Below are 10,526 nucleotides of genomic sequence, written 5' to 3' on the forward strand. Positions count from 1 at the left end.
GGGTGGATTTCAGCAGCGATCTTGTGTAATTTAGAAACAGCATCATATACAGAAGGCAAATTTTCTGGAACATACACACAACAACTACTACAGATAATGCAACATGCACCCCCACGATCAGCCAATACTACGTCTAGAACCATTCGGTTCTGAAGTGTCACAATTCTGGTAATTTGAAGCTCCTCAGTTAAGTTCCCTAAAGCAAAGGCAGTTTGATTGGCAACAGCTTCCACAACATGTGTTAACCGTCTTATTTTTCTACTGTTTAGGGCTGCACCTACAAATGAAAACAGGCCTAAATTGAAGTCAACATATTGCTGCAAAGCAGTATCTGTTTGGTCGGCATCGTCATTATCTAATGTCCTTTTAACTCTATTCAATATAAAATCGTGGTATAGCACAAAATCATTATGGTACATTGGCGGGACGATAAACACAGGGGGTAATACAAAAGATATGTAGCAAGTTCCTAACCACCCAATCGGAAGGCGGTGGTAGCCCTTATTCCCACAAATAAAATAAGTATTACGTGAGGCTACAAAAGCAATATTGTTTAGTGTGTCAAATGCCAGAGTAGTAGTACATTCACTCTTCCCTACCGGGTTAGTACCTTTATTTCTTACACAAAGATCAGCTTTTTCTTCAATAACTGTAATCACAAATAAATTAGACATATTCACAGTTCTTTGATTAGTAAAAATACGAGGTGAAGACACATTGTCCGGTCGATATTCTTCCCACTCGAGTTTAGTTCCTTCTGCTTGTGGGTAACCATCTTTATCATTATGACAAACTTTATTAAGTCGGAAAAGAAGTCCACCTTTTGTTGGCCATCTCAAGGTGAAAAGGAGAGTGTACCAGGCATTGCAGGAACCATTATGAGAAAATGGAAGAGGAATAAGTGGAGTTCCTCCTTTCTTTTGATGTCCAGGCAACATTCCACATACCCAACAGTTTGTAATTTTCGTCATGTTGTGGGTGTGGTGTAGAATTTGGATGAAACTGTTATTCAAATAAGTTTGTCTATGTCTTTCTTCATGATAAGGCAAAGTAAAATGAAAATGCTCAGATGGAACTGGAGTGGTAGGCAGCAAATATTTTCTCGCCGGGGCCATCCGTTCTACAACCCAAGCTATTATCGCTATTACCACTATTACAGAAACAAAAATCCCAGCACCAAGAATTTTCTTGTTTCTCGTCGTATTAGGTGCCATAGTCTCAAAACAAAATAATCAAAATAAAACTAAAAATATAAATGAGTGCTGAGCCCCGAGGTAGCCGCTGGTTTCTTCTCCGAGATTCAAGACGGGTGTCTCTACACTGGGCAGAACTGATCCCCCCCCTTGATATTCTCGGCTTCCGTTTTCACAAACCTCAGGGCGGAACTCAGCCAGTCTTGCACAAAACAGCTGCCTTTCTCGATCGCAGATTATACTTCGCTGCACAAGAAACAGTGTGGTCCGGGAAGGCTCCCTCAGATTCGCTGGGCATAGTGGCTGGGCTCTTCTCTGCATCCAAAATATCCCGATAATCAGACAGCACAGCAGGGTTCACCAGATCCGGAGGGCGACAATGAGTGGAATGCACCCACCGCTTCCTGTTCGTAACTCGCACTGCTGTTCAGGTTGCGAGCAACACTTGCTCAGGACCACGCCATCTTGGCTCTAGGCTGCTGGACCTCTCAAATGCTCGGACCATCACGTGGTCCCCAGGTCGGAGATCACGAGCCTCTCCGGACGATTTATCTGGGAGCGATTCTCGAACCTGTTGATGAATAGAGGGTAAATAATTTGTTAATCGTGCCAAATAATCGTTCATCATTATACAAGGCACATCATGTACTAGGCGGGGCTTAGGAACTCCCCAAATATTCATGGGCCTTCCAAACACCACTTCATAGGGTGTAAGGCCAGATCAGGAGTGTGGTACTGATCTAATAGATAGTAATGCTAAGGGCAAGGCATCAGGCCATTTCAAAGACGTGGATGCCACGATCTTTGCTAGCTTCAGCTTCAAAGTAGCATTGTATCTCTCCACCAAACCTGCTGACTGCGGATGGAACACAGCATGGAATTTTTGTTTTATCCCCAATCCTTTCAGGACATACTTCACGATCTTCCCGACAAAATGGGGACCATTGTCGCTCCACAAAAATTTACAAACACCGTATCTCGGGAAGTACTCCTTGAGTAACACCCTAGCTGTTGTCAACGCTGTATTGTCCTTCGTGGGGTAGGCCTCTATCTGAAGGCACACATCACCACTAAGACATACTAGAGGTTGCTACAGCGTTCAAGCTGGATGTAATCCATCTGTAGTACTTCAAATGGTGCAGTCGGTGGAGCGAACCCTCCTTTAGGAGTATACGTCCCTTTGGCAGGATTGTACTGTAAGCATATCAAGCAGGTTTGCACTACACTCTTAGCCGTGCTGGCAATCTCAGGATGCTCCCAAACTCGTGTAAGCAATTTGGTAATTGCAAGAGCTCCAACATGTGCCAGCCCATGTGTCATTTGAACCATTGCTTGCAGATAAGCAGCAGGCAATTTCCATCTCTCCATATCTTTGCTAAGCCAACAGCCCTCATCATCCAACACTCCCTCTGTTGTCCAACTTGCAAGTTCTGCTTCAGAAGCTGATTTCTGTAGGTCTAATATTTCGTCTCTGGCGTCATGCCATCGCTCAGCCTGTGATTTCACCACATACATGGGAGAGACATTCTTTAACATTGCAGTCTCTCGTGCTGTACAATCTGCAAAGGCATTTCCTTTTCCTATTTTATCTGTCACCTTTTTATGTGCACTGCATTTGACTATCGCTACTTTCTTTGGACATAATAGTGCATTCAGGAGATTGTGTACTAACTCTCCATGCATGATTTGCACTCCATGCGAAGTCAGAAACCCTCGTTCCTTCCAGAGTAGGCCAAAATCGTGCGCTACTCCGAAAGCATAGCGACTATCAGTGTAAATATTCACACATAATCCAGCACTTAGCTCACATGCTTAGAGCTATCAGTTCAGCTGCTTGGGCCGATTTTTGTGGTATGCGAGCTGTCTCTACCACTGTTTTGAGTGACGTGATTGCATAGGCTGCGGAAGTTGTACCATCTGGCAACTTTAAACACGATCCATCAACCCACAGTTCCCCATCCACATCTGGAAGTGGCGTATCCTGTAAATCAATACAGCCCTTTGTTTGTTCTTCAGTCAGAAAAACACAATCATGTTGTTCTTCCTCTTGGGATTCAGAAACAGGATATGGCAGTCAAGTAGCAGGGTTCAAAGTGGCGCACCTCTTCAGTGTAATATGTGGCGCCAACAGCGTTAACTTGTATCCTGTTAAACGAGCGCTAGTTAGATGCTGTGTTTTCGTTTGGTTCAATAAGGCGTCTACCGCATGGGGCACTAACACCAACAATTTGTGCGACAAAACTATTCCCTCACTCTGTCGTATAGACACTGCTGTTGCTGCAACTGCTCGAAAGCACCCAGGTAATCCTCGTGCTACGGAATCTAGTACTGCTGAGAAGTACGCACAGGGTCGCTGTTTATCTCCGTGTGTCTGCACTAAAACTGATAATGCACACCCATCTTTCTCGTGTACGTATAATGTAAAAATCTTTGTATAATCTGGTGTACCTAACACTGGTGGAGAGCAAAGGGCCTGTCTCAATTGTTCAAAAGCATTCTGACATTCGTCTGTCCATTCAAGAGGAATCGGTGTATTTTTGGATAACTACGCTAACAAAGGTTTTATAATGTGCGAAAATCCTAATATCCACTGCCTGCAAAAGGACGTCAGACCTATGAAAGCACGAACATCTTTCGGAGTGGAAGGAACTGGTGTATCTAAAATTGCTTGAATTCGATCTGATGTCAATGCACGCTCCTCCTTAGACAGAAGATGACCGAGGTAGGTCACCTTCGGTCTACAATATTGTAATTTCTTTCTTGAAACCTTGTGGTTATTCTTGGCAAGGAAAGAAAGCAGGGAGAGAGTACTCTCCTCGCATTGTTCATGCGTGTCTGCCGCTAACAAAATATCATCAACATATTGAATAAGAGCCACTCCAGACAGCAGCTCAAAAGAATCAAGCTGTCTTTTCAAGGCCTTACTGTAAATACTGGGACTTTCTGTATAGCCTTGAGGAACTCGACAAAATCTGTATGATCTAATATTTAAAGTGAAGCCGAAGAGATACCGGCTATCGGGGTGAATGGGAATCGAAAATAAAGCATTCTTTAAATCGATGACAGAGAAGGTGGTGGCTGTGGGTGGGACCAAGGTAAGTAAGGTGGTACCACAGGGTATTGGGGCACAATTATCTTATTGACTTCCCTCAAATCAATAATAAAACGGTAAATCTTAGTGTTTGTATCTTTCTTTAGAATCGGAAGAATAGGGCTGTTGCAAACATTATAGGGAACTTCCTCCACCACTCCTACAGCGATCAAGTCATTTATGATATGGGTCAAAGCAGCTTCACCTTCTCTAGAAATGTTATACTGTGGTACATGGGGCAAAAGCACTCCCTCCTTTACAGTGATGTGTACGGGAGGGATAATCATCTGTCCTACATCAGTATCAGAAGTGGCCCATAAAGTACTTGGAAGGGAGGCTAACGCATCGGCTTCCTGAAGGAGGCACGATCTCTCAAACTCTGGGTAATTCTCATTCAAAATAACCCGCACCCCTTCGGGGCGCAGCGTATGGTTGCTCGAAAATGCTTGAGTATATCAAGTCCCACAATATTATCTGGTGTATTTGGAGACAACAAGACTGGACATGGGGCAGTGAACTTATCAATGTGAAATGGAAGGGGCTGAGACAATGGGCTAAGGGAAGGTGTTCCATCGAGCCCTATTGATGTAATCGTTTCGCCAGACAGGGGAGCTCTTGGAACCAATTGTTTGGACAGAGCGCAATGAATAGCTCCTGTATCGACCAGAAACTGATCAGTGGAACCCAAAACATGCGCTGAAATATATGGACCCCTTTGATCTACTGGTACCTCAACCGATTCCATACCCAATCCAATGCATACGCATTATCCTGAAACTCAGAAGATTCACCCTCAGCTATCTGATACTGATACTGATTCCGTCGATCAAAAGTATTATAGTCAGCCTGACCATGACCCCTACCTTCAAACCTACCACAACCTACCACAATCATTCGCTCCACCCCTCAAACCTGAATACCTATTCCGAAACCTATTATTTCCTCGACCACTTTGAATACGCTGTTCTCGAAGCACCGGACAATCTGAAAGCCAATGCCCAAACTGAAACTGTTTTACAGTATGCACACTGATCTGCAGAGAGATCAGGGCGGGAAGAAGGCGGGCCATAAGACCCACGTCTACCCCTATCATTTCCCCTCGGCTGCGTAGCGTAAACCAGAGCCAACATCACCTTTGTCTTCAAATCTTTCGCCTTTTTATCACTACTTTCCTTAGCCTCCAATTCCTGTCATTCATAATACTGAGCCATAGTTGGAGAGAAGCGGGAGTTGCAGTAGTCCATGAACTTTTACTAGCCTTTAAACGCTTTGCAATCTCCGGTAGGAGATTAGCCACGTACTTATCAACAAACAAATGCCTACCCATGTCCTCTGTTAATAATTGACCGCTGTAATCATGGAACGCTTCCTCGAAGCGTGTAAAGAAATCAGAAACTGATTCACCTGGGTTCTGTTTACAAGAGGCCAACATTGTCCAATCAATCTTTTTAGGGGGAATGAGCGTTTTTAATTTATTCAAAATAGCCGCCGGGAGGTCTAAAATTAATTTACACGGATTACACGCGGGTTCTCTAACCAAATCGGCCTGTGCTAGGTCCCTCCAATCTGCACCTAATATCTGTCGATCATCAAACTTACGAATTGCCCTCCACATATCGGGAGGCAATATTAACCCAAAGAAAAGATCAATGTCAACTAATGTCATGACACATGAAGAAATAGCTCCGTCTACTCCCTCATAGAAAGCTGCCGGATTTTTGCGTGGGTCAGGTAAAGCTGTTTTAAGCGCCATAACATCCGCTCTATTCCAAGGAGTATAAACCCAATTATATATGAAATAGCCCTTCGAATCCGCAGACAACTTATTATCATCTGTACCTTGACCCTTGGGAGGGACATACAAAGGCGCAGCTTCTCGCATAGGCATAACGTGTACTGTATCACTTATCTGCTCCAAAGATAGGGTACTCCTTAGACTCAACCGTCGATCCAGACGCAGTCGAACCCGATACCTTAGAATAGAAGTTGGCACGGAAACTAGAAATGCAAAAGACAAGTTTATTAAGACCCCATGGAGTGGTGGTACAATCCTACAGCACCCTTCAGCAATGTAAGGAGTATCACATCGAACATTGAATACGTGGCTTCTTTTATACAGTTTACAGGAATTTAAAAATGGGCGGTACACGCTTTACACAATTTTAGGTACATATAAGGGCATTTTTTGGAACACAGCCAACTAATGGGAGGAGTTTAGTACCACTGGTAAGTTTGGAGAACATTCCTAAGCAGTGACCGATCATTAACCTTGAAGGCCTAATTGCGCATGTGCGGGCTTGACCATTACTAAAAATAGCCAGTTGCTGGGCAGACCAAATGGTCATCGGGAGAAAGAAAGGACAAAAGGGCATGCTGACCATGAGGTAGCGCACTCACTTAAAATGGAGGCCAGGAATAAAAAATGGCCTCCGGAATATAGTCAAGCTAACAGTGGAAAGCTCGTGTAGCTAAAGCAAATGCTAACCCAATCGCTGTCAAACTACGACACCCTGTAGCCCACAATGTGCGCAGCACATCTTTAAACTCAGCGGGGAGGGAAGCATCTTGTGAGAAGCATTGTTTTGCACGGGCCAACTTTGACCCAATAGTCATGTAAACGCCGTCTGGAGAACAGAAAATTGTTGCATGTAGTCTTTTTAACAAATCCAATCCCATCAATTCTTTTCTCCACTTTCTCTTTCTCCTCATTTTCCCTATGCTCATAGTACTGTACAATAGTCAATATTACGGATGGGGAGAAGGTGCTCCAAGTATTTTCCGAAGCCTGCAAACTAGTCGCAATCTCAGTAGGCAAGTAATTAACAAACCTGCTGACAAGCAACCGAACACCACCCTCCAACGACCGATCCTGACCACTAAAGTCTAGAAAGACCCCTACAAACCAAGTAAAGAAATCAATCAATCAATCAATCAATCAATCAAAACATTTGTAAAGTGCACAACTCACCCACGGTGTCTCAAGTCGCGGGGGGTTGCTGCTACTGCTCGAAAAGCCAGGTCTTGAGTAGTCTTCTGAAGGTAAGCAGGTCCTGGGTCTGCCAGAGGAGGATGGGGAGGGTGTTCCAGGTCTTGGAGGCGAGGTGGGAGAACTATCGGCCCCCGGAGGTTGCTTTTCAGATGTGGGGGATGGTGGCGAGGGAGAGGTCAGTGGAAGGGAGCTGGCAGTTGGGGGTGTGTAAGGTGAGTCGTCTATTGAGGTATGCTAGTCCGGTGTCGTGGAGTGCCTTTTTTGCGTGGGTGAGGAGCTTGAAGGTGATCCTGTTGTTGATGGGAAGCCAGTGCAGGTCTCTCAGGTGGGGTGTGATGCGACTGCGGCGGGGTATGTCGAGGATCAGGCGTGCAGAGGCATTCTGAATGCGTTGCAGTAGTTTCAGGAGTTTGGCCGAGGCTCCTGCGTAGAGGGCGTTTCCGTAGTCCAACCTGCTGCTGACGAGGGGCTGGGTGACGGTTCTCCTTGTTTCGGTTGGGATCTAGCTGTAGGTCTTGCGGAGCATGCAGAGGGTGTTGAAGCACCAGGACGAGATGGCGTTGACTTGTTTGGTCATAGAGAGTGTTGGGTCGAGGATAAACCTCAGGTTGCGTGCATGGTCGGTGGGTGTCGGTGCTGCTCCCAGTGCGGCCGGCCACCAGGAGTCGTCCCAGGCTGAGGGGGTGGATCTGAGGATTAGGGCCTCCGTCTTGTCCGAGTTCAGTTTCAGGCGGCTGTTCCTCATCCACTCGGCGACGGCTTCCATTCCTTCGTGTAGGTTGGTATTGGCGGTGACACACTCTTGTCCTTCTGACGACATGCAGTCAACTTGTCCCAATCCACTTGTCTCAACGGGATAAGGGAATGCATACAAGTAATAATGCGACCCAGCAAGGCTAATACCTCTGCCTTTGGCTTCTCAATGGGCTTACGTTCCTTGTCCCACACCCTAATCTGATCCCATGTTCCACCCAATTCCACTACAAGATCCTGTTATTCACTTGCCTCCATCTGTCTACCGGTACCAACAGGCCTAAGAACAACTCGATTTCAGCTAACGTCATCACCGTGGAGGTTGCCTCTGTAAACTCTTTGTAGTAAGCAGTCGGATTTTTCAGAGGGTCCGGCAACTGAGTTTTAAGGGATATTACTTCACTCCTCTTCCAAGGAGTATAAATCCACCCTTCCTGAAACCAAGCATCGACTCGTGGCCTAATCACAGTATGCGTCGAGTTACGCAGAATGGTAAATGGGATGGACTTCCCTCATGTGACACTGTGTCACTAACGTCGGGGCCTTTTGGAGCAATCTGCCCAGATAACCTACCAATGTCGTTACATTACTAAAAACATTGTTCGTGGCCATACCTGTAGCATATACCCTGTCCCGTATGTCATAGATGATCTGCGGTGCAACACTCTGAAAACACTGCTCCCACAGCTGTATCAGCGTGGCCGACATATGCTTGAGCATGCTGCTGTATGAAGGGCTCATAATCTTTCATCCCACTCCACACATCATCCACACTATAGATGGTGTTCCGAACCCACTGCGCTGCTTGATTTGCCACCATTTGTTTTTACTCATCACCCACAGCAGAGCGCACCAACATTAGACGCACCCCGACCCTGCAAACTAATTACAGGCGAGTCCGATCACCTTGCGGGGTCCCTGTTTGAGCGCCAACAGAAGGACGTGGCGTTTAGGGGCCACCCGGGTTACCTACAACCACTTGTTATGCCTTCCCAAGCAATGAAGAGTCGGTCAGACAGTAGAGAATACAAACAAGTATTTTTTTTTGATAATCAATTTTATTGAGTGTAAATCACACCAAAACAATACATTGGTACAGAATCAAACACATTGTGACGATTGTTTACAGCCACACAACTGGAGACAGGGGAGCATAAGGCATACTGCAGGGTAAAATAATGCCTGTAAGGGACATTGAACCTACACATCCGCAACCCCTTTAGAGGATTAGGTTGAACCATTTGCCCCACACCTTTTGAAAAAGTTCAGGACAACCACAGGCTTCAAAGAGGGATTCCTCTTGGGTCCCACACCAGTCAACCACCTGTTTCCATCGCCAGACGCTAGGAGGCTTGGCCTGGGACCAGAGTGCCGTAATGTCTCGCTTAGCCACTGCCAGCGCTGTTCCGAGGAATCGCTTATCTGCTCGGGAACCGTCTAAGCCGTCAAACACCCCCAGAGTTAGCGCAACGGGTCATGTGGGACCTCCAACCCCAGGGTCAATGTAAGTTCCAGCTCCCCCCTGCCCAGAACGCTGCCAGGACCGGACATAGCCAGACCTTGTGATAGATGTCTGCAGGCGCGTGGCCGCAGCGTGCGCAACTAGGGTAGGACCGCAGTCGGGCACTGTAAAGACACACAGGGGTGAGGTATGCCACGTGCAAGTAATAGAGCTGAACTAACCTCAGCTTGAAGGAGGTCGTTAGTATTTTGGGGCCTTTATGGCGTCCCTCCAGGCCGCGTCCTCCAATGGGCCCAGCCACCCTTCCCAGCGGGCACGCAGTAAGTGTAAAGTAAGTATGGGCGAAATGCGCGAAACGCAAATTTGTACGAAAGCGAATTCGCGATCCGCATAATCTGCGAATTTGTGCGGATTTTTTTTTGGGTGTTCGCGGGGTTTTTTGCGTATTCGCGGACCGCTTGCAGCGCACAGACCGAGAAGTTTCCCATCCGGTCATACATGAGCACGGCCATCTTGGGCGCGCTGCGTATTTCCGTTTCCGGGCGCTATTGGCAATCTCGCGTTGTGTGCGGCGCGCTATTACGAGTTTGCGCGTGTTTTTGCGTCCTCGCGGGGGAAATATCGTGCAAACTTATTCACGCGGTCTTCAATGGGCACGGCCATCTTGTTTTTCATTCATTGCTATGGTTCTGGACCTGGCTTTTCTATCCGCTTTTAATCTTTGCAATCCTTTGTATCTTTGAATTTTTTTGCTCTTTTTTGCTCATTATCTATCTCTCTATTTGTCTAGATCTATATTTTGTGTTTTTTTTCAACTTTTTGTTACTTTAATAACTACTTTTTTTGTTTAGCGCTCTTTTTTTTTTTTATCACCCTATTCTTTTCTTCTTTCGGCCAGGACCATGGCAAAGGGAAACGGCAAGTCAAAGGGGAAGGGTCCCGCACCCCGTAGCCGGCTCCCTTGCGGGCGAGATTAAGGGGAGTGGATGTAGTGGCAAGGGAGGTTTTTACCGCGGTGGAGGTGGTCACCATGATATT

The sequence above is a fragment of the Lissotriton helveticus genome, chromosome 3_1 (genome assembly GCF_964261635.1).
Source record: "Lissotriton helveticus chromosome 3_1, aLisHel1.1, whole genome shotgun sequence".
Lineage (NCBI taxonomy): Eukaryota > Metazoa > Chordata > Amphibia > Caudata > Salamandridae > Lissotriton > Lissotriton helveticus.